The following is a 26,552-nucleotide window of genomic DNA, read 5'->3' on the forward strand; positions in this document are numbered from 1 at the left end:
GTTCCAGTCATGTGCAGAGTCACATTGTCAGTCGCATTTTTACATTTCATATTAACTTGTTATAGACGTTAGCTGTCCTTTGAATACAGCTGATGAAAAACAAAGGAACATTATTGTAAAATAAAGTGTCATGAACACCAGCGAGCTAGCGGCTGCAGATCGTTGGTAAACACTAGGGATGGGAAGATTCATCGATATGTATCGATACGCGGTCATGCGCGTGCACGATGCGAGTGCATCGGTTGAGCAGCAGAGGATGAATGAAATTTTGAAAGCAAATCGAGATGCATCGGTTTTTGCGAGATGCATCGATTTTTCCGAGATACAGCTTATATTTTTAATATAGAATGTATTTTTTATTTATTAACAAGTGTTGTCAACCTATTTTGCCGCATAATTTAATCGACCTACATAAAGTAAGCCTTAGCAACGGATTTGCGGATGTGTACACACACTACAACTCAGTGTATCAGGTGTGCGGATGAAGCTAGTGGAGCGCCCTCAGAAAGCGCGAGAAGCAAAACAAACATTTTATTCCTCACTGAGTTTTAAATCTAAAGTATGGCAACATTATGGATTTAAGGATGGACGACATGACAGGACAGATGCAATTTGCAAAATGTGCCGCGCATCTATAAAATACACGAGCAGTACGACAAATCTGAAATCTCACTTGAAGCGGCGCCACGGTGTTGTTGTGAAAGCATCTTCCAGTGTTCCTGCATCCCCGGCTTTCGCACTGCTTCAACCAGCTCCAAAAGTGGTGAGAAAAGCATTGCAAGTTTTTTTTTCCGTGCGCAACAGTTTTGTGCGCTCTACGCCAATAACGAATGCTATTGCATTGTTCATCTGCAAAGATATTCAGCCTAGTGTCACGGAGAACGAAGGTTTTAAACACCTCCTCCTGTTAATTTTTATTTAATTATAATAATAATAATAATATTAATAATAATAATGATAAAAATGGGTGTCACGGTGGCACAGTGGGTAGTTTGACCACCTCACAGCAAGAAGATTGCTGGTTTGTTATATTTTTATTAGCCTGTTGTTTACAGTGACAGTGATGTTTCAAAGCAGCATAACACTGCTAGTTCACAACCTTAAGTTTTGAATATTCAGTGGCAAAATATCTTTGTAAAACTTGTTTTCATAGTTAAAAAGTTAAATCACAATTCTTGTTGTGCAAAGCTAAACCTTTATGTTGAAAAAGTGCAAATATATATATATATATATATATATATATATATATATATATATATATTTTTTTTTTTTTTTAATATTTATTGCACTTATACATTCTGTTTATCTTGAAAATACTTAAATAATATGTGCTATATGTTCTAAAATGGCTCTCTACTGTAAACTGACACTCTGGCTCTAAGAGAAGAGCCAGTTTGTAAAAAAAGTCTTGGTTTTGCTTGGTTTATAAATAATCAAACTCATTCAATGGCACAGCATCCTCTTTCACATCATCTCATAAACTTGATCTAATTAGTTAGTGCTGAAATATCGCATCGTTTCGTGATATGGGTGTGAATCGTATCGTGTTGCATTGCAATATGTCACAAATGTATCGCTAATATATCGGATCGTATTCTTTGTTTTGAGATGCGTATCGGATCGGCATTATAGCTTAGATGCCCAACCCTAGTAAACACGCATTTTGATGCGGACTAAAATTCTGTCACTTAATGAACTACAAATTTTATCATGCACTTCGTACTTCGTGGTTCCTGTTTCACTTTGATTACACACACACACACACACACACACACACACACACACACACACACACACACACACACACACACACACACACACAGCCGGAGTATTGTTTTGGACTGATTACATAAACTTTAAATATAGCACACACACACACACACACACACACCTAGGCTTAGTCTTCTTTTACTGTCTGTGACATTGGAACGCTTTGTCCTTGCCTTGCCATGTTAGACCCCTGCCATGTTTATTGTTTATTCCTGTCTGCTGCCTGCCTTTCGACCATCCGCCTGTTTAATGACCACGACTCTGGATTACCTGTTTACATCTGTTTGACCCTGTTGCCTGTCTAACCATTCTTTAATAGCCCCCGAATTTGGATCAGCATCTCCGTTGTCCAATATGCATCAAATTACATAAAGAAATCATGTCAGAAATAACCTTTATTAGTATGGTTCAAACTCCTTGTGCTGTAAACAAACTTGAAAGTTTATTTATGTTTCACACAAGGTAGATGCATGCTAATCTCTGTGTTATAATGAAGACTATGTAGTTGTGAGCAGCTTGATTCTGAATAGCAGTTTGCCATTTTATATTCATGTCATTGTTCTAACATTACGCTGTCTGTTGAAGTGTGTTTTCTGAAGTAATGGAAGCACTTAGTTTTACTTGACTCCAAATGTGTTATTTACCACTCTTCACAGAGCACAAACACAGATACACAGACATCGAAATGTCTGAAAGCTGCATCTATGAGCTGATCCATCAGTGGACCACTCAAATATCAGCTCATAGACACATCAGCTGATAGACGCAGCTTTCAAACCCTCCAATGTGTGGATCCTGCTGCAGTGCAGGCTTTGCCGAAAACCACATCAATGGTACAAAGGAGTCACAGAGGAGCACATTTCAGAGCATAAAAATAATAAATGACACACACTACAGACATGTATAGTATTACTTAGTATGCAAAATCAAAAACCACAATTTGCGACAGGGACTAATTATATGCTTGTGTTGAATGTATCTCTTAATAATAATTTCTATTTTTAAAAATGAGCAGAAAATGCATGACCCATAATGCTGTGATTCTCCTTATATCTGGCTGGTTTGTCCCATGCCCTATAATCATTATTATTTTTTAAATCCTTATGCAAAAATACTTGTGATCCAGAAATTCTAAAAAGGTGGACAGGCATTTATACACACTATTCTGTTGTTAAAGTGTTATAAGTTGTTGCTAGCACCGTGGATTACTGTTTAACCAAGAGGAATGCTAGTAGGAAATAAGAACATCTGATACTCCCCATTGGAAATTAATGACCTCTCGTCGTTTTACTGAAATAGTGAAAAGGTGAATTTAGAGTTCTTTAAGTGGTTGCTAGGGTGTCGGGTGCTGTTGCTAAGCAATTTCTAACAGTTGTTTTCTATCTTAAAATCTACAAAAAAAACTACAAGCTTAAGATGAAATAAAACTACAGACCTGGTCACCATGCATTTCTACAGATTAAAATGTTATACTATATAGAAAAAACACAGAGTAAACAACAATCAGATCACTCAAACCTTCTTTAACCTCGATGGGTGAACTGAGACACATACAGTACAAGACTCAATATGAGCGAATGCATCTAGTTTTTTCTGACCACATAAACTTTATTCCTTTAAAAAGTATTACCATCAGCATAGAACTTTGAAAGACCCCCAATCAACATGTGAAACCCCTATGCAAAGAGGGTCAGGAGAGGGGAAGGCTGATAATGGTAAAGTGATTTTCCTGTACTGAAGTGCCCATCTGACTGAATCTCCTTGAACAAGTGTTTTTGATTTACTGAAAATTCTAGTCATGATACTGTAATCTTGCCCTTGTCTCATTGCACATTCTACTTGTAAGGGCAGTCAGTGAGAGAAATCACTCCCACTAGATGTTCAGTTAAGAAAATACGTCGGAGCGAAAAAGAGAAAGTAACGAAACCAAGCAAGAATTTAAAACATCACAGACAGAAGGTTGCTCTAATTTGACTTCATCTTATCTGAGCATTCCAATACACAAATATTTCTGGAACAACATTTAAGCCATCTGGAATTTAAAAAGTGATCAGCATCACTGAAATTCAAAATTCACCAGATGCTTTCTTATCAAAACTTCTATTCTGTCTAAAAATGCTACACACAATTAAGTGGACGTCACAAACCACCTGTAGAACACACTTTCTCCTCTCTGTATGCACCAAACACTTCATCAACATTCAATGTTTCTGAAAAACACTGTCTGATTCTTTGTGTGCTTAATCCAGGTGAGTGGGCTTGACAAATCAACTCTAGGTGGCACAGTCTTTCCTCTCCTTATGCACCAGACACTCTCATTTCCTCAGATGCTTTGTTCATGAGTTGTGTCATATAGGGTTGTAACAATATACCGGTATGACGGTTTACCACGATTTGAACGTGCACGATTATCATACCATGAACAATTGCATATCAACGGTTTTAACCGTTAAAGACCGAGACAGCCGCCCGCGGCTAAAATCGGATCCGCTGATCCGATTCATACAATTCAAAGATTGGCATAAAGAAGAGAATCTCTGCTTTCCAGTGCTGTATCACATAACATTCGCGGACTTTCAGAGGCTCCGGAATCAGTGCGGTTACGTCATCAACATTTGACAACGCTGATTTGACAAAGAAACGCTCGTCACTGTGTCTCCGGACAAACCAGACATCATACATTGATGCATTGTCCCTCCTCCATGCCCAGATTGGTTCAAACTCGCTATATCACAACCAATAAGCATAGGTTTCGCTTTTGTTTGTGGACCAAGCTTTTTGAACAACACGGAATGAGAGAAAGGCATACATTTATGCGCGGCTAAATAAAACGCAAAAAAAAAAGTTTTGCATGAAATAATTCTCATACTAAGTACTTTTGCATGCACAGCAGCACAGAAACATGACAAAACAGTGACACAGCAAAGACGAACTGCTGCTCTTGCTGTTTTCAAAAGACGCAAATGAAGATGCAGCTGTTTGTCTGCATTGCAGACAACCATATCCATATCCATAGACAACCATATCCATGTTGGCACATAAAACCTAAAGATGTTCCATATTGAATCTAGTTTCATTATGTAACTATTTATAGTATAGTAAATATTTATATCTATTTTTTACTGAGGATTTGCACCATGTTTATTTGGACTTTATTTGGACTTTGACACATTATTTATTATTTTCTTATTTTTATTTGTTCATTGTAAGTGGTGTTGTTTATAGTAACTATAAATATATTATTTGGAAAAAGTCAAATTTGCTTCACTGTTCTATTATTTTGTAACATACCGTATACCGCGAAACCGTCAAACCGTGGTATTGTTTTAGACGATTATCATACCGTGAAAAATTCATACCGTTACAACCCTAGTGTCATACTGTCATTTTCCATTTTTGAATAACAGGCAGACTGATACCTGCTGATATAATGTGTTCAAGCACAGCTTTTAGGGTTAGACTTGAGCAGAGAACTTTAGGTTTTTTGACATGATGATGCTTTGTCATGAGTGACCAAGTGTGCTGCACGCCTGCTTTTGAGTGATGCTCCCGGCCATTAGATCGCCCCCTGGTGGCTGGCTGCAGTACAAACCATAAAGCCCACCTCTCATATAATAAACCAACGAGACTTGAACCCAAATAAAAATAATTAATTACACTTGCAATAAAATGTACCCGAAAGATGGTTCTGGTCAATTAAGGCACTGGTTATCATGGTGCTATAGGTTCAGATCTTTACTTTTGTAAACAGTTTGTTTTTAGTGAGTAATTTAATGCTATAAAAATGGGGCGTGTCGTCGTGATTGACAGTTGTGACTGACAGCTTCTCTAAGCGGACTGTCAGAGCTTCGAGAGGATATTGAAGTAACAATGTTTGATTTCAGTGTTATTTTACCATAATAAAATGAGCTGTTCAGCAGTAAACTATACTTTCTGACCTACAGGATTACTGTTTATTTGGTTAAATATGGTATTTTGCATTCTGATAGACGCCAAACCTTATGATGTCAGGGAAAACAGGTAATCATTATCTAGCATAGAGCTGCACGATTCTGGCTAAAATGAGAATCGCGATTTTTTTGGCCTAAAATAAAGATCACGATTTTCTCACGATTCTGTAGATGTAAAACAAAGGTATGGCAAAAACAAACATAAGGCACAACATCGATAATAATATTGTGTAGGTCTACTGGTTTTATAAATAATTCTATTCTACTTATAATAATTCTGATGTTGAATTATTATGTTTGAGATATATGCTTGCAATCTGTCACATTAGTTATACTAACATTGTAAACATTTATTTTCATGCACAACTGGGGGTTCGCTATGAAAGAAAAAAAAACATATCAAATGCTTGTCATCGTCATAACTCTAAAATGCGTTATGATCATTTAAATGAAGTGCACACTTTCGGTTTCATTTTGATTGCTAAGTGCTTGTTCATACTTCGCTCGCTGCTCCCAAACGATCACTCTGTGCCACAAACTGAATATTTACAACTGTATTACCTGTTACTCGCAACATATGCAAGTTCAGTTCACTAAAGTAGACGCATGCGCCCTCTGTGATAACAGCTCATGGTCAGCAGCACACGTCACGTGTGATTTCCTGAAATCTGAAAATATGATTGGCAGAATCGTAGAAATGCTGGATTAAGATTGTCTAGGGGGTCGAATCAAGATTGTGATCTTTTAACGATTAATTGTGCAGCTCTAATCTAGCAGTACATTTTTTTTATGGGTTTGAAATAATAATTAGGAAGATAAAACTAATGTTAGCTGATCTCCAGATAGATCTCCTGTAACGTTATTTGAACTTGATTTGCAGGACGTCTCTGACATTTTGAGTTTCAGCATGTTATTGAATTAATCTACTGAATTTGCCGCTTCAAACAAATTAAACATTCTAGAAAGAGAATCTTATATAAAAATTGAACTGTAAATGTTCTATATTATTTATATACATCATTTACCATTAGCTTTTTTTATTTTAAAACAACTAATAAACATTCAAATGAATGTCTTTTCCTCTTATATAGGATTATATCCTCCAGATATAATCAAGGCATTGAATAAAGCAAATGAAAACGGAAGCAAAAAATAAACAATTTACAAGCGATGTTGCAGCAGCTGATAGACATCAATGGATATATTAATACTGCCAAGTTTATTGTACAAAATAATGAAAGGATTATTTTATATAGTGCAGGTAGATGTAAATATCCTTTTGATATTTAGAAATATTGCTGCATCTTTGCTAATATAAAAAAAAAATTACCGCTTACAAATTATATATGCTTATATTTATCTAGCAAGCCTTTGTTATAGTGCAGATATGGGCGGTCAAATAAGAAGTTTGAGGGGCATGGTTGATTTGACGTACAAGCATTTGTTTGGAAGCTTGATTCCACAGATCTGCCTCTGACTCCATGTGGTAGTCCTTCTGCGCATGCCCAGACTCCAATTTCAGCATTTATTTTTGACAGCTAGCACATAAGGCATTTTGCATTTAAAGCGTTCAATAGGAAAAGGCATCCATAATTTTTACAGTCATTGGTCATGACCCTAAAAATGATCATCATTGATTGAGCCACCACTATGGTCTCTTTTAACCTTTTGGGGGAAACTGGAGCACCCAGAGAAAACCCACATAAACACGAGGAGAACAGAAATGCCAACAGACCCATCCCAAATCAGTGACCTTCTTGCTGTGAGGCAACAGCACTACCCACTGCACCACCGTACCGCCATAAGAACACACTTAAAAGACAAAATGGTGTAGAGCTACAGCCAATGTCATGAGACATGAGAAATCCCTATGGTTGGCTGCAATGTTCATCAGTTAATTTGCTTCACCCTGATTTTACAAGGAGACGATACGATAACATATGAAAGTCATGTCTATTAACTGTGCAGATATAGGAGCAATCAATTCATTAACAGATCAGCTGATTTAAGTGGCTTTCAAATGCTTCTTTTAGTGCTTTTAGAGCAATAATCAACTACTGCTGAAAGCTGTCTGGCTGCATGTCAGTGATGTAGGTCATGATCGCACAAGCAGCCAACAGTTTTCTACTCATTCAAGCGCACTGAACAGCTTATTCGCGGTGGTTTGGGGGCTGGACAGAGTTGTTGGGTGCCACAGTTGTTGTCAGATAAGTAGTGTTTGTGCCCCTCTTGTGAAGCATTTGCATATTGCCACGTGGTGTGAACACCCCAAGAACTTAAGTCATGTATTCTGAAAATCACAGCGATCTGCCAATAGTTAAAATCGTGTAGTGTGAACTAAACTGTAAAAAGTATTGATGCCTACAAACCGAATCGAGAGCAGTGTTCTGCACCTGCGCAAGAGGACAAGTCTTTACCATTCCACAGGGGGAATGGTCTGTTTTCTCATTACACAAAGGGAAGCCAAACTTGCAGCAAACTTCCGCTCAAAGTGTGAACAAAGCAGCATTTAGTACAATTATCACAGTAGTCGTCACTCAGGGATTCACTAGCGCAAATATGTCTGAAAATCGTACAATTTATATCATTTGGAAAATTTGAGAAATGCTTCTTTGCGATGATTCTTGGCTTGAATTGTTTACTTGCTTCGTCACTACGTTACGCCCACACTCTGTTGCTGAATAACCAATCAGAGCGCTCTCAGCTGAAGGCCCATGCCAAATTTATAAGCTGAATCAGGCCAATCAGTTCTGATGTTAAAGTGATGAGCGCTGACATCTGAAACACCAAACCAACTAGCCTGACTAGGGCTGCTCGATAATGGGAAAATCATAATCATGATTATTTTGGTCATATTTGTAATCATGATTATTCAAAACAAATACAGTTAAAGTCAAATATATTCGCCCTCCTGTGAACAATTTTTTTTAAATAAATATTTCCTAAATAATGTTTAACAGAGCAAGGAATTTTTTCATGCTCTTAGGAGTCATTTGCTTCCAAATTATTTTTTACAGTTCTGTTTTAGCGATCTTCATATTGACAATTGTGCTCCCATCTTAATGTACTTTAAAAACATTTCAGCCATAGCTCATGATAAAACCTATTTTATCTACAAAAAAAAACTACTTTATATCTCTAAAGCTTGTGAAAACAAAAATATATAACATGAGTTAATGCTTTTAATTTTTAGTAGGTTATTAATTAAGAAATGTATCTGTATATAACATGGGCCTGTTGGTTAGAGCATTTCTGCAGTGGTTTGAAGGTGTCAAAGTGTAAAAGTAGACTTTAAAGAAAAATAAATAAACAATATCCAACTAAATAATATTAATAATAATAATAAATTAATAATAATAATAATAATAAAGCTAATAATAATAATAATAAGTAGATTTCTTTCTTTTCTTAATAAATAGCCTACTGTAAATTACAACCATTAGCCTAACGATTTATACATGAAATTTTTTACAAGTTACTAAGTGGTTTTATGTTTTAGAATAAAAAGGAAAACATGTATTTGCCCTATATGTAGTGTGCAATTTACATATACTTAAATTAATTTGGAAAACATTTTTATTGATTTTTTTTTTTTAATGCGTGTGCGTGTAAAACAACAGTACAGAAAACTTGTTTAGAACTTGTTTAGAGTGTCATTATGGACATTTTACATTATAACTAACGTGGTTCATATGATGGATCTGCGACAGAGAAACTACAATTTTGGGAAACACTCGTCACTACATTGTTCTTTTCCCAAACGATGCACCGTACTATGATAGTTTAGCCACGAGTTGTGTCGTTGTTTAATAATCACACCCCAGATCAGCGAGTACCAATCGAGTCGTGAAATGTGATTATCACTAATACCGATCTTCTGCCGATCGATCGGAGCATCCCATGTAAATATTACCTAAAAGACTAGCTCAACAATACAAAAACAAAAACAGTGCATTTCCAGACACCTTTTCTGGTCTATGGGGATGATTAAAAGGATTGCTTTGAGTTTTCAAACATCATGTAAAACTTGATTTTGCATAATAAATCCTCTTTCTGTTTATGAACGATAAAAAAAAACATTAGAAAAATGACAAAAAACAAGACAAAAAATGCTTTTTAATTGTGTATAATGATGTTTTGAAGAATTAAGCCATTGTCAGACAAATGAGCCATCAACTGTAGTTCAAAAAATGTGTCCTATTGACAGCAGCTCTGTCAAGGTATTTCAGTGTCCAGGTCTGTTGCTCCTTATGTTTTTTTCAATGTTCTTGTTATTCCATTCAGGTATGGGCTTATCCTGTAATAGTGGATTTAAGCCTCTGCTCATCTGGAAGAACAGCTTGTGGCCGTATCTGATCTCTCTCTCTCTCTGATTTAACAATAAACCACAGACTTCTCAAAGCATTCAATAGAATTCCCCATTAAGATGGAGTGATATTTCTCAAACACTACAAGTCGTCTGTTAGGATCCACTGGGAGCTGCAAACGGCGTGACCTGCAACTGAACTGCTATCAAAAGTTTACAAAAGCAATAATGGCTAATCACAAGGGCGTTATTATACCTGACAAGACTACAGCCGCTGATTTCTCCTCAAAGACGTATGGTGTGTGAGTGAGCTAGGACAGGATGACTGTGCCAGGTTGGGTACAGAGCAATATTTCCCCGTTCTCTGGCACTCTGATGATGGCCCGGTCCCAAGAGTTCCCCACGGTGCAATTATCAATTGTCAAGCTTGCTAACAAACCTCATAACAGGCTCAGAGTATCTGTGCCAATCACTCAAGTCTTTAGAAGAGAACAAAGGGTTCAGAATGAGGCATATGCTTCTGTTGTGGAGTGTTGTGCTCATCAGAAAACCATCTTTCACATTACTTTCCCCTGAATGCTTAGTTCTTGGAGTATTGGGGAAATTGGATGTTTAATTCATTCATTCATTCATTCATTCATTCATTCATTTTCTATTCAGTTTAGTCCAGGGTCGACACAGCGGAAATGAACCGCCAACTTATCCAACACGTTTTTTTTTTTTTGTTTTTTACGCAGTAGACCCCTAAATTGGATGTTTGACATGTGCTAAATGCAATGACTTGTTCATTGGAGAGGGGTCTGGATGCAGACCTGGTGCAGTGCAATCTGAGCTGCATCCAATGCTTTTTAATGCGCTCACCTAACCACACCCGTCACAGTGATGTCACTCACTCCATTGCATTGTGGCTGACATTGCATCCCTAAGTGATGCAATCTCAGCTTGCTTCATAAAGGCTGCATCCAGACACTATTGGTTCATTCAGCATATTTGTACTGTACGTCTTTGTAATAACGAGGACATATTTTGGTCAAGATTTGGTGCTCAAGGTTAATTGACTTGGCTTTTCTATGACATAGTCTATCTGTTATTAATGGCTAAAAGATTTATTAAATCATTTTAAAGAGATCAGGTGTATTTTAGACAGTTAAATAAGGTAAATACAATATTTATATTAAAGGAAAAACAGTGCACTACTCCAGCTATGATCACTGAGATCAGATCTGAAGAAGTGAATGACAAACACTGTCTGTTTTTTCATTCGTTTCTTTTATTAAATAAACATTCTTTCTTTTTAGGCCAAAGATATTTAGGCTGACTCCTCATTACCATGTGCTAGAGCTAGCCATTAACTAGGACACTGTTCCTGCAGTGTAGTTTACTGCAACAAGGAATGTCAGAGAATTTGGCAATTTTTGGTGTGTAAATGAAGGGCAGAGTTTCAGCAGTACTGATTTCTCATGATCATGGTGTTTTCAGCATCTGTTGGCTCATTATATAAGAACAAGAACTCCTCCAAAGCTGCTGTGACAGTTACTTCACAGATACTTTGCTTTGTTTTGTTTTTTGAGGAAACCATTTCACATTTAACATCAAAAGTTTAGTTTAAGAAAATGCTGAAAGCAAATCAAACACTTTCATAGTTTCTAAAAATATCATTGATTTTAATCAATAAATTGTAACCAAGACAAAAACATGAAATTTGAAATGAAATTAAAATGTAGAGGCAGCTGGCTCAACAAGACAAGCTGTGAAAACAAGACAAGTGGGGGAAAAAAAGGTCTACGGGCAGGTTTTTCGAAAGAAGAACTTTGTTTAGAAATTTTGAACGTTTTGACTGCAAAATTAAAAAGAAAAGAAAAAACATGTGAAATTCAACACTTTTTACGTAAAAAAGTAGGTGTTCGACAGTGTAATGGAAATTCACACACCATTTACTCTCCCTCAAGTGGTTCTAAATTCTGTCACACAAAATAATTTATTTAGCACAGGGGTCTCAAACTGCCGGCCCACCTCCTCCCTCCAGCCCGCAACTGCCGTCAAAATTATAACGAGATTTTGCCCGCCACCTAGTCGATATTTAAAGTACTGCATTCTGATTAGTTTTACTTCCATTTTCTCTCAGTTTACAGCCGAGAGTAACACACATGCATTTTAATTCTGGGGCTGATTTTTATAAATATTTATGGGTCGTTTATTATTAGTTTTTACCACTTTTTTTGTTTGTTGTACAAACACGTCTTCATGGCTTACACATTATGCTGGTGGTTTAACAAACAAGATTATTTTCTAATATTCCATTTAAATGGTCTCATTTAATAGATTTTCCTCATGCTTTTTTACAAAAACTATGTACATTAGTAAAATTGTACTGCTGGTTGAATTAAACTAGTTAAAGTAAATGTGAACATACTTTCCCCTCTTTGTTGTAGTTTTACAAAGAAAGAAAGATATTGAGAAGAACAATCGCCAGTTAAGTCAATTATGTTTCCCAAACTGCTTTCTGCTGTTCTTATGCTACTGGGACAATACAATTGATTGGGACGGAATAATAATTATTATGTCTATTATTTGTAGTATTTTATAGCAATTTAAACTAGCTTTTTGTTTCTTTTTATACATATTAACTGCCTATAGTCTGTAAAAGAATGACTGAGTGCATGTCTAATGCTTGGCCATACACACAGCAACCACAGATATATTACAGCAGCTGATGTGTGAGCCGATAAACTTGCTGATTTGCATTATCACTGGTGGCAGGTAATGCTTGAAATATAAAGTCATGTCTGTTGTCCTAAGATGCATCAATTATCTCAATTATCCTTTTTTTGTCTTGAACTTGAATGTTAAAACAGCCCCTCCGATGAATTATCAGTCACTGAAATGGTCCCCGCCAATTTGAGTCTCTTGATTTAGCAGAAAGCATGAAACCACTGAGCTCCATTGTATAACAAATACTATGGAAGTCAGTGCTTACAAGTCTTTAACTTTCCTCAAAATATCTTCTTTTTTACAGAAGAAAGAACTTCAAACTGGTTTGAAACAAGTGAAGGATGAGTAAATAATCACAGAACTTTGTTTTCCTTTATAATGTGTGAATTTCTATGAATGACCCTTAACATGGTCATTTTAGGGACACATCTACGGACTCTTTTCACAAGACTGTTATGACACATTTAATGGTCATTATAATCTTAAATCCTTGAATGTTTTAAATATTTAGATTTTTTTTTTAAACTTATTTACATTGATATGCATTTATGACTGTATTATATCATCTTTTACGTCAAATTACAAAAAAAATGTATGTAAAGCTTAGGCGAGGTGTTTCCAATGCAGTGTCTATGGGGCAGAGAGTAAACATGTCGTTATTCTCTCCTCTGGCGACAATTATCAGTCTCGCACAATTTTTTCCCTTTTTCTGAAAGTCTTGATAACACCATCAAGGCATTTGTATTTTATTATTTCAGCAAATAGGATTGTAAAAAAAAAAGAAATCTTGTACTTTCCCATTTACTGTGCTCTAAGTTACCCAACTATGACGACATCAATGCTGAGAAACCCAGAAATGTGAAAAGGGTCTATTACGTTATTTGTGTAAAAAATTCACATTTGAAAGCATTTTGAAAGACGTGTCCAAATTTCATGTGATACAATCATTTAGATTTTCCAAAATTTCAATAAATTACAATGGTCGGCAGCTGGTGTACAAAATTATGGTCCCATGGTTAATCATTATGTAAACTGAATAGCCCTATCAGTTCGACAAAAGGAAGTGTAATGGAAAAGAAGAAAAAATAAACATACACAGATAAGCAAGACCTGTAGTAGATATCAGAGTAAACTGTAGAGCAACCTAGATCCAGATTTAACGTCACAGATCTTTCCACAGTTATGTTTTTTTTTTTCTTCTAAATAACATCTGTTACATCAGTTATTGCACTATATGAACCACACCATAGCATGCTACTAGCAAAACATTTCGTTTTCATAAAAGCTTTGTACTAATTGTGTCACAATGATGGAGCTGCAATAAAACGTTTTATTGTTATTACTATGCAGATGTCCATTGGAGGAGAAAGGCTTTGTTTGTTCACAATGCCTGAGACATCGAAACCATGGATTTGCAGATAAAAGGAAAAATAAAAGTAGGACCTTTGGACCAAAATTGCCTTGCAACTCCTAAGCACTGTGTCTAGCAAGGTGCAAAAACATGTAACGGTAAGCAAATAAATAAATGAACAATGGGCTAATACAAAAAAAATAAAACTTAAAACAAAGGAAACGCAAAAATGAAAAAATATATACTAATAAATTATTAATGATGAAATAATAATAATAATTATAATAAATAATAATAGTAATAATAATAATATAGGCTAATAAATAGGTAAATAAATGAAGTAACTAATTAAAACAAGCTATACAAAAAAGGTTGATAAAACGTACAATTAAAAAAGAATGATCAAATTCACAAATAAAATAATAATCATAATAATAATTATCAAAATAATAATAATAACAATAATAACAATAACAACAACAACAAACAAATAAATAAATGTCTTATACATAAATAAATCTACACAAAATATACAAAAAAATTGTCTAATAAAACTTAAAATTCAAATATGATAAAATTCACAAATTATTATTATTAATATTATTAATACAAGCTAATAACTAAAAGTAAACATCAATTGCTTAAACACAACAAAATATACAAAGAAATAGGCTCATTCAACTTTAAAACAAATATGATAAAATAATAATAATAATAATAATAATAATAATAATATAGGGGCATAAATAAATAAAATAACAAAATATACAAAAATAGGCATATATTGCTTAACAAATAAAATAGAAACATGATAAAATGTACAAATAAAAAAAAAATAATAATAAAGCAAATAAATGAATAAATGGCTTTTACACAAATAAATAAAAACAAAATTTACAAAAAATTGGCTAATAAAACTTTAAAACATAAATGAATAAAAATAATAATAATAATAATAATAGTTATTATTATTATTATTATTATATAGGTTAATAACTAATAAAGTAAATAAATCAATTACTTAAAGTAAAATATACAAAAATAGGCTACTATAATTTAAAATAGAAATATGATAAAATATACAAATAAATATAATAAATCAATATAATAAATAAATAAATAACAGACCAAAAAAATAAATAAAATAAAAACAAAATGCACTTAAATAAAATAATAAAATAACTTAAATAAAATATGAATATGATCAAATATACAAATAACAACAACAACAACAAGCTAAAAAAAAATATTTAATTGAAAAATAAATGTAAAAAAATTAAAATTAAAAAGCAAGCATCCAATAATTTTAAACTCTACAAGCACTTGAAATTTACGATAAACTTGGCAATGCACGTGCGGCTGATCTACCATTTCTTCTACAAGAATAAACTGATCCAAAATACCAACAAAACTGTGAGAAACATATTCTGTGTCTGCATACTGTGACACTCAACAACACTTTCTTCTCCCACATTTTTTGGCTCATTGCACCGCATCAAATAAACACTGTTCTATCTAAAGCTCCGCAAATTTGCAGCGAGATGTTCCCAGAGAGATGAGTAATTGCACAGGCAGTAATTATGTGCGTGGCAGGACAGGCGTTGTCATAGGAGATGTTTCGGGGTCAAAGGGCTACATGAGTTTCCTGTACCACACAAAACTCCCCCTCCTTCCTCTCCTCCTGCTCTCTTTTTAGCCAGAGGATATGGAAAACAGGACGCAACAGGATGCAAAAAGGCCAGTGTGATTGGGACTTCCAAAGCCAACATTTTACTGTGCTTTTGCTGCCTTATAAATATTCAAATGAGCGTTCAAATATGCGAGAACTTGAAAAATTAAGCAAGCCAAATGTTATTAGTTAGTATGCAAGATGCTTCTAGATGGCAACTAAAACTAATGTGGATCAAACACCACAATGCTGATTATGTATAATTTATGAAAGCCATTATATTAATGATTGGTTCAGAAGCATTTGCATAATTGTGTTTCCTCAGCAGGATATTTCTGCATTATATTGCAGTGATGTCATGGTTAGAGAAACAGGGCAGCTGTTTTTTCCTATCAGGATCATGAAATGGGCTCATTTTACACTTCAACCTACAAGCTATGCTAGTATTTTTCACTAAAACTGTACTGTATCAACTAGGGCTGCACAATATACCGTTTCAGCACTGATATCGCAATGTGATCATTCGCAATAGTCACATTGCAGGATATCTGTGAGTGTATACTGATTTTAAAAGCATTCAGATTCAAGATTGTACTGTTTGAGACCCTTACTATGATTAATTTTAATAAATTATGTTTATTTTTATTATATTAAAGGGATCGAAATTGCGATTGTTTTGGTCGCATATGTGCCCAAAATTTTATCTAAAAACGTAGTCCAGCGGACGTTTCTGGAGCACGCGAAATACGTACCGGGAGGTACGTATGGCTGCATTTCATTTTTTTAATCGAACGCTACTAAGCGGTGTGACGCCGTTACCTTTCGCGCTTGCCGGCTGACCGCTTACCTCCGTGTGAAGGGCTTTCCTGCTGCAGTCAGTTTGTCCGGTCAGCTCATCGTGTGCGTCGGCGGACTTTAGATGCAGAGAGGAGGAGTTGACAAAAGGCATCCAGGATCGAGTCCGGGGAAGAGAGGTTCCAGAAACCAGGTAAGACAAAAACAGAATCCAAAAAATAAAGCGAACGAGTTCATAACTGAGGGTGAGAATGCGGTGAAATCCGAAAACGTGGTAAAAAAAAAAAAACAGACGAGGGCTTTTCTTTTTCTAGACGGCTTTTCTAAATTGTTGCTCGGGTTTAAGAAAGTAAATGGGCGAGCGGATCAATAGGTAAAACTGGTTGGGTTCAGGGAAGGAGGAGGGTGGGTCAGCCGATTGGCCGGTTGCGCGGTCAATTATTCGGTCAGTCAGACAGTGGCCTCTGGTCGGTTGACGCGAGAACAGCGCGGGCGCAAACGGCACTCGCGAGAGACGATCAAGATACGAAAAAGCGCGCACAGCGGCCTCTCGCGGATTCGCAAAAACAATAACTGCACAAATACGTACCTCCCGTGACGTATTTCGCGGTCTCCAGAAACATCCGCTGGACTACGTTTTCAGAATGAGCCTGGGTTGGACAAAGCGCGCATAAATGGTTTAAAACAGTTGTCATGTCAACTTGCTGCAGTAAACAAAGCCCACAATGCTTGCTCCACCTTTAAGCTCTTCTGATTGGCCCACTGCTCTAGCACTGAATGCGAACGGATTGGTTAATATCAGCTGCCAATCACTCATTCGATGGCTTTCTTTAGATGACAGGGAGAGCTACAACCGCAAACATGTTAAGGGCTGGAGATGAGAGGATGAAAACAACACTGACAGATTAAGTTTTATAAAACACCTAAAGTTACAAATGATGACACATCTGATTAATGATCATTTGGTGAATGTTAATTCACCGTTTACTCTTTTCAAAGAGTGGATAAAAGACATTCAGTTTAAAGTCCGCTATGAAAATGACTAAAGCATTCACCGTAAAGCCGCTGGGACTGAGTTTGCAGGTAACAGCGTTTGTCAAATCTACACATTTTAGCACAAGAGGTTCTGTTTAATTCTTCATTTAATCAACAGGATGCTGTCAGCTGTATGTAAAATGTAACACCACGTACACAATCGCAAAAGGGCTTGCATTCATTAAGATAAAACTAATATTGCAGCTCATAAAAAAACCGTATTGCTATTAAGATGACGTATGCAAATAATAAGCTATTATGTCAGTCTTATCTGTGCAATATTACACAGCACCCGTGAGAACTGCTAAGTTAACTAAGTTTAATTCATGTCAAGCAGTGCATGCAGGGCTGGTGGGCACATGCAGATGTCGTTTTGTTAGATTGTTTAGTGTTTATTTCAAATGCAGTAAGTCGGTTAATATAACATTAAAACTTGTAGTAACGGTGCTTATAATTGGTGGGTGTGACTAAATTTTGGCTGGTGCTCCTAACTTTTTAAAGTTGGGAGTACCAGTGCTACCAAGAAAAAAGGTTAATTTCGAGCCCTGTTTTACTGTACTTGAATACTGTTAGACAAGGGAAATGATAAAACACTTTATTTCAAGAGTACATTTTTCTTGATTGTATTTATAGATAGTTATGTAATAAAATACAACACATGCAGAAATGCACTGCAAATAGCACAGACCACTTCGAAAATGTATAATGTACTTGATTTTAAATGCATTAGATTTTATGGAGATGCACTCCACTACAGAATCATCCCAATCGATATATATATATATATCTTGGCGGACTTTAAACTCAATGTCTTTTATCCACTCTGAAAAGAGTAAACGGTGGATTAACATTCCACAAATGATCATTAATCAGATGTGACATCATTTGTAACTTTAGGTGTTTTTAATTACACAGCAAATACACTATATATATATATATATATATATATATATATATATATATATAGGATTTTCCAATATCGTCCAACCTAGCAGACTTCATTCTCATTTTCATTCTCATTTTCATCGCAGACTCATTTTGAATGTTACTATTGTTTTGCCATATTATTACTGCATAATATACACCATTTTCAATAGTGAAAAGAACAGAATCTCGTTAAAATATAATTTGAACCCCATTTTATTGTATTTTTACAAACCACGCTGAAAATAATGGAATTTGAATAAATGCATATGAATAAAGCAAATAGTTGATCAAATGTCAACATAAATATAAAAGCTAAGCATCATAAATATTTCTCGGCAAGTGAAAGTTTGTGCAAGTAAATGCATTTTGTGAAGTGAAGGTGTGATTTTCTGAGTGAAAGTGAGATACATTTTTCCTGCTGCATTGAAAAATGCATCAACAAGATCCAGTTTGAATAAGAAAACAATATATACACTAGGGATGCAACCGGGTTCACTATTAACTGCGATTTAATTCGTCACACCGTGTTTCTGCACTGCTGAAACTTAACTGCGCTAGTTTGTCACTGAGACTAATAACCACGCACACTAGATTAACTATGACCGAGGCTAAGGCAAGCTCATGCAAGTTCATTATTTCCACTGGAGGGACGCACACACGACGTACAGCGCTCTTGCTTTATTATTATTAGTTATTATTAATGGCGCCGATAAGAGCGATCATGTAGTAAATGTTAAATCACCAGCCAAGATCAACAGAGTGATTTTAAAGAGTGCTGAAAGAATTGGATTGGATCAGCTGTTTAATGGCCTAAATCTTGATGCGTTGCATTCACCGCAAATTTCTGCTAAATGTAAAACCTAACAATGTACACATTATCGCCCAAAGAAGCTCGCCTTTACTAAGTTTAAACTGAAACTGCGGCTCATGACAACAGTACTGCACTGGTGGTCATCTACAGAATCCTGCTCTACCCCGCTTGTATGAGCCGGCTGACTCACTGTTGTTGTTTTTTTCACACAGAGTGATGAAAATCAGAGCATAACGAGACTAAGCATTTACAATGAACAAACCGAAACCAAAACTTTTAAATAGGAGCAGAAGTGAGACTTTTCTTCCTTTCTTTTGTCCATTCTTTCTGTTTGTAAATTAACCAGCATATAAAACAATAGTGCAAAATAAACTTTTCTTACTGCAATGCTTAATTTTTTTGATGCAAACCATACATTTATTTATCATAAAGTAACAGTAGGACTTTTTATAGCAGATAACTCTCACATTCAAAGCAGCAAGAAAATGAGAAATGTTAATCATTCATTGTTAGTATTAGTGTCATCTTCGTCATCAATAATATTTTAGAATTATTAGACATTCATTTTGAAGTTATTGCGCAAATATCAATAAGTCATCTCAGCATTAGTTAGATAGTTGTTTGTGGTTTTTGTTAGTCCTAATTGATGTTGTTTTCAAATACAATAAATCCCTTAATATACAAGTTGCAGTGGTGTTTATTAATTTTTAGTGGGTGCTCCTACATTTTTTTATTTATTCTTTCTTTTATTTATTTATTGTTCTGTCATTTATTTACAGTGTAAAATTCTTTGTTTAAATGTCAAAAACATTCACTTATTTTTAAGCACAAAGAGAGAAATTTACTATTGTTCGTTTTTTATATTATTTTGTGCTTTATTAATTAGCTACTGAGCAGCAATAAATAACACTGTAAAGCAAAAGGAGTTTTTATCTTATTTTCTAAACTGGTGGGGCTTGAAATTAATAAATGCATAATAATTGTGATAACCGTGAAACCGTGATTATTTCCATGACTATAATCGTACAACCAAAATGTATAATCGTTGCATCCCTAATATACACACACACACACACACACACACATATCTGAATTTTTTTATTTATTTTTTTTTTTGGGGGGGGGGGGGGTGGATATTATACAGTATATAGTTTTTGACACTAATATGACAAGATAACAAAATGAGTTTTTGGCACCTAAAGATGCTCTGTTTACATAAGTCCAAAATTCTACAAATATATTTTAAAGGCTATATCTCTTAAATGATTATTGCAAAATTGCAACAACATATGAAATAGGTAACAATTTAGTTCAAGTACTAATTCTTACTATTAACAACTGGCTTATTGCCTGTATATTAATGAGATATTAACTGTTTGGTAGTACTTAAAATACATATTTTGCATCCCTAACCCTACCAAACACATAAAGCCAACTAAAACCTTACTATTAATAAGCAGCAAAGTAGAAGTTTGTCAAACTACAAGTCAAAATTAATGATTTATTAATAGCAAGAGTTTTACCATAAAATGAAGTGTGGCCAATGAATGAATGAATGAATGAATGAATGAATGAATGAATGAATATATGAATGAATGAATTGCAATGTAAAGTTTTGTTATTATTATTTATTTTTAAAGCTCTCACCAAAATCATTTTAAAAGCTAGCTGCAATAGCCACATTAATGTCATGCATACTGTATGTGTGCATAAATGCAAGTATAAATCGCTTTAAACGACACACATTTCGTAGAATGACCCTTGGGGGATTATAAAGGTGGAACCATTACGACGTTTAACCAGAGCAGTCGCGCATGCGCACAAACGGCAGTTTACAGTCACCTAATTCAGCGTTTAAAGCATCCATCATTCATACGATTGGAACCCAAATAACTAACGTTACCTCTGTCAATGGTTTCCACAACTTCAGAAGAAAGTTACACTCGTTATAACTGCACACATAGGATATCCTGTCGAGTTTCCATGACATACTGCCTGCCTTAACTAATTTTCTGGAAAACTTTGGTCACACACACACGCAGCTTACAAAACACCATAGAAAAAGCTCTCAAAGAAAAAAAACTAAACACAACCAAAAGCAAGATTAAGAATGAATTTAACTATCGCTGATATACATGTATTCCTAGTAGTTTGTTAACCGAACTCGTTGTCATACAACCCTGCGTTTTAAACAAAATTCTGCAAAAATAAATGACATTGCAAACATTGACATAACAAAATTCACTGTAACCATACTGAATGAACACATTCATTAGCAGCATGCTAGCGCGCCACTGTAGAAGCAATTAAACACAACTTACGCCTAACAACACCTTTAGTTGCCACAAAGCGCAGTCAAGCAATAAATAAAGTAAGCGAAGTCACTCACATTGTGTGTAAATCCGGTAAGAGCAGCTTCTTTTGAGGACAGATGAGCGACAGACTGTCCCGGTTAGCGGTGACAGATTCCCTCCTCGATGCTGAATATTCCCTTTTCCAAAGCCGCTGTCGTTCCTCTCTGTGTGTCCGGCTTCAGACTGAAGTCCACTGGAATAACAGCGACCTCAACGGTGACACAGTAGCGCTGACTGACACAGGTGGTGTCTCAATACACAGGGTCATGACTGGCAAAATAGTTTGAGTAAAAGCGGCATGCAGTAGGCGAGTGCAGTGGACTTTACATGTACGCGCTACAATGATATAAGTTACTTGACGGGCTTCACTACAAATACATGACGCACCATTATGCTGCCTAGGTAGGGCGCAAACTAATCTTTTAAGACGTAGCCGATACATTGATTGATCTAAATGACACGAATAACTGGTTGTTTACTATAAAGGTGATATAGAATATGTTTTACGAGGAATATTTTAGTTTTAATGACTAAATATATAGTATGTCATGGTAAATTTTACCAGTTCTTATCGCTCAAATCAAGCTGCTTATTAGTGTTATGTAAAAAAATAGTGTTATCATCACATAAAAACATCAAACATACTAAAACAGGTCGTCTAATATTAAAAGTTATCCCCTCAAGCACATTATTATCGTCTTGTGTACACTTTACAACCTAACGTTAAAGCTAATGTTGTTTTCATTTTGGCTAACCAAAAACCTTAAAAGAACGTTCTGGGAACTAAAAGAAGGTTAAGTTAAAACGTTCTGGTGGCTGGAATCAGTTCTTCAAGTTATAAACTGTATTATTGTACTAAAACAAGTCCCAGTTCGTTAACGTACTAGTAAAGTTTAATTCAGGATGGATAAAACTTGCTAAGGGATGAGGAGAAAGTCACAAGGTGCCTACTGGGTTGCCATAGTTACTAAAAGGCGCGCAACTGATACAAACTGAAGGCTCATTAATATTTTATTTGGCTTGTAATTCAAAACGTATAGAAGTATTCCTAAGTTGAAATCTTAAACCACATTGAAAGCAGACTTTGTGTTTGTAAATCTAATTAGGACACCTGATCTCTCACTACGTGTCGCTATATCAAATTTCTAAGCAAAAAAGTTATAACAAACAGTTTTTTTGTGTGTGTTTAAGACTCTGACAACCACTCTTCATCCCATATACGACTTCATGCTGTTGCTTTGGGGTGTTATACAGGTTAACTATAGCCTCCAGCTTGAGTTACGTATAGTCTCACAGAATATCTTGGGATGGAGACAGAGTAGGCCTAATATTCGACATCAGTTTCCCCAGAAACAGCTAAACAAGAGTTTTAAGTCATCTGGTGAGCCTGAAGAAGCTCCATTAATTAGATTTAATGCCACGCTGACTTCTGCATTTCCCAAGAGCATTGCAGACATAAAAACAAACGTGCATAAAGCATGCAAGGTGTACCAGAGCACATTTGCCAGAAGCAAAAAATATGAAAGAGTTCTTATAGCAAAATGATTATCTTAAAATAATAATTTTTTATGTAGCCTATATTACTAGCTCTAATGGGAGAACATATGAAGTAAGGGGGTTATGCCAGCTGGGACACATTATAAATAAAAACATAAAATAACCAGCATAACTAGAGTATGAATATGCTCTGAGATCAGATCTCGAGACGTAAAAATAAATCAATTTTATTTAAGTTTAAATTTTATAATTTAAATGTTTTTTTTAAATGTCAATTTCTAGACATTGAGATTTATACATCACATGAAAGTTGAATAAATTTGTTACTTTGATGTATGTTTTGTTATGATTTGGCAAGTTTTAGTAAATATCCCTACTGAAAAGAATTGCTTAAACCAGCCTGGTTTTAGCTGCCAGGCAGGTTTTAAAGTGGTTTTGGCCACTGGTTTCCAGCAATTTCCAGACTAGTCTTAGCTGGTCAGGCTGGGAGATGACCAGCTTAAACCAGCTTGACCAGCCTAGCCAGGCTGGGAGCCCAGCCAAAACCAGCTAAGTTCAGCTTAAATCTGGCTGGTCAAGCTGGTTTTACCTAGTCATCTCCCAGCCTGACCAGCTAAGACGAGTCTGGAAATTGCTGGAAACCAGCCTGGAAGTGGCCACAACCCCTCTAAAACCAGACTAGTCAACCAGCTAAAAGCAGCCAACTAGCTTAGGCTGGTTAAAGTTGTTTTTTCAGTAGGGATATCAGAAAAAAATAACTAAACATCAAGGAAAGTTGTCTTTAAATTGAGTCTATAATGCTTGCACTGTAAAAATAAATCAAGCAAAGTGATGAAAACAAATGTTTTGCTACTTTACATTATTGTTAAAATGAGCTAATCCGGTTTCATGTTTTTTTTTGTTTTTTTTTACGTTGTACAAAATGTAACTTAATAGTTGGATGCAAGCTAGACAAGTTCATTTGATTTAACTAAAAAAATAAGGCAGCAAGATTTGTTTTTACAGAGTAGTAATGTACTCTCACCGGCCACTTTATTAGGTACACCTTACTACTGTAGTACCAGGTTGGACACACTTTTGCCTTCAGAACTGCCTTAATCCTTTATGGCATAAACTCATCAAGGTACTCCTCAGATATTTTAGTCCATATTGACATGATAGCATCATAACTGCACATTCATGATGCAAATCTCCCATTCCACCACATCCCAAAGGTGCTCCATTGGATTGAGCTGGTGACTGGAGGTCATTTGAGTACTGTGAACTCATTGTTCAAGTATCAGAAGATGGGTACACTGTGGTCATAAAAGGATGGACATAGTCAGCAACAATACGGAGGAAGGCTGTGACATTGACATGATGCTCAATTGGTACTAATGGGCCAAAAGTGTGCCAAGAAAACATCCCCCACACCATAACACCACCACCAGCCTGAACCGTTGATACAAAGCAGGATGAATCCATACTTTCATGCTGTTGACGCCAAATTCTGACCCTACCATCTGAATGGCAACAGAAATCGAGACTCGTCAGACCAGACGTTTTTCCAATCTTCTATTGTCCAATTTTGGTGAGCCTGTGCTAAATTCCATCTCATTTAGCTGTTCTTAGCTGACAAGAGTGGCACCCTGTGTGGTCTTCTGCTGCTGTAGCCCATCCACCTCAAGGTTCGACGTGTGTCAGCTCAAACCAGTCTGGCCATTCTCCTCTGACCTCTGCCATCAACAAGGCATTCGCACCCACAGAACTGCCGCTCACTGGATATTTTCTCTTTTTCAGGCCATTCTCTATAAACTCTAGAGATGGCTGTGCGTAAAAATCCCAGTAGATCATCAGTTTCTGAAATATTCAGACCAGCCTGTCTGGCACCGACAACCATGTCATGTTCAAAGTCGCTTAAATCACCTTTCTTCCCTATTCCGATGGTCAATTTGAACTGCAGCAGATCGTCTTGACCATGTCTAAACGCCTAAATGCATCGAGTTGCTGCCATGTGATTGGCTGATTAGAAATTTGCGCTAATGAGCAGTTGGACAGGTGTACCTAATAAAGTGGCCAGTGAGTGTACATAACTAACATTATAGTTTTGATATACTTATGGTAGCACAAAATCAATAATAAAGAGCCATACAATAGATTTAATGCCAAAAAATATGCCTGTGCAACAAAAGTAATTAATACTATTAAAAAAACTAGTGACTCTGTGATACTAAGGTATTCATGATGTAAACATAACATTTCACTTTAATTTTATTTGTGTATAACTTTACCAAAAATACTGTTAAAAACTACAGTAAAATCTACAACATTCTACACTTGCAAGTAATTTTGGTATGTTTTATCACGAAATGAAATATATAGATATGTACTATTTGTAGTAAAAAAAAAAAAACACGATCAAGAATATGCCACCCTGACAGCGCTACTAGATTATCCAACATCCACAGACATAACAATCCTGGAATAATCTAAGAAAAGTTTTAAACAAATTCCAGTATTAAAACATTGTTAAATTGAATTAAAATGTAAAAACAAAACAAAAATAGACTCATCGGTAAATGAATTAAAAGGCTATAAGCAACAGCTTTTGTCCAGGTAAATTTGCAAAATAAACTGACTAATGACCTTGAAAATATTGTTTTATCGAAAGCTTTAATAATTGAAGCTACTTATATGCACTATAAACTCTAGAGGGTGCATTTAATAACCAAAAACAACCCAATTATAAATCAGTCACTACACATTTAATATGTTTTATGATTCAACTAATTTGATTGCTACCCATTTAAATAGCCACTACTTAAATGACTCAAATATATACAAACACATTCATATGTATTCAGCTCTTCCTGAACCTCAAACGGTAACCAATCCCTCAAAAACATTTGAGCTTAAATTACACCTCATTCCATATGCTGCTGGCCTGCTGGCAGATGGGTAATTCCACAAAGCACTGAAGTAATAACTGAGTGTGGAGTGCATGATCCACTCAAAGAGTCTCATTAGCTCTAACACTTCTGAATTAAAGGAGATAAAGCGAGTTCCTCATATGGAGAACACAGCAGGGAGCCAATCCCAAAAGAGGGGAAAGAAGGTGAGGCCTTCGCAGGTGGTCTTTTTCAAGGTTTCAAAGTTAATCAAATGATACAAGCTTTCTTTTGAACTTTGAATTTTAATGAACTGTACAGTCTTGCAGATATAGTTCATTTGCTTCAACTTCTCATATTTCACTATATTACGCACATTAACCCTTTAAAGGCTGTAACTACTGCATCTTAGCACACATATTCAGTTTGGCCAGCCAATATAATATAGACTTCACAGATGAATGGGTAATAATATAATAATAAAAGTACACACCGAACATTTCTCATA

At 35.5% G+C, this 26,552-nt stretch overlaps 1 protein-coding gene across 4 annotated transcripts in view; it reads right to left on the reverse strand.

Moving 5' to 3' along the window:
* Positions 1-21,865, reverse strand: part of myo6b (myosin VIb) — a 157,880-nt gene extending 136,015 nt beyond the window's left edge. For all 4 annotated transcript variants that reach the window (XR_012392699.1, XM_009293188.4, XM_021467148.2 and 1 more), the window contains exon 1: positions 21,716-21,865. The gene's annotated coding sequence lies outside the window, so the exon portion shown is untranslated. The remainder of the gene's footprint in view (positions 1-21,715) is intronic.
* Between the last annotated feature and the right edge of the window lie 4,687 nt (positions 21,866-26,552).

This window comes from Danio rerio, chromosome 17 (assembly GCF_049306965.1).
Source record: "Danio rerio strain Tuebingen ecotype United States chromosome 17, GRCz12tu, whole genome shotgun sequence".
Classification (NCBI taxonomy): domain Eukaryota; kingdom Metazoa; phylum Chordata; class Actinopteri; order Cypriniformes; family Danionidae; genus Danio; species Danio rerio.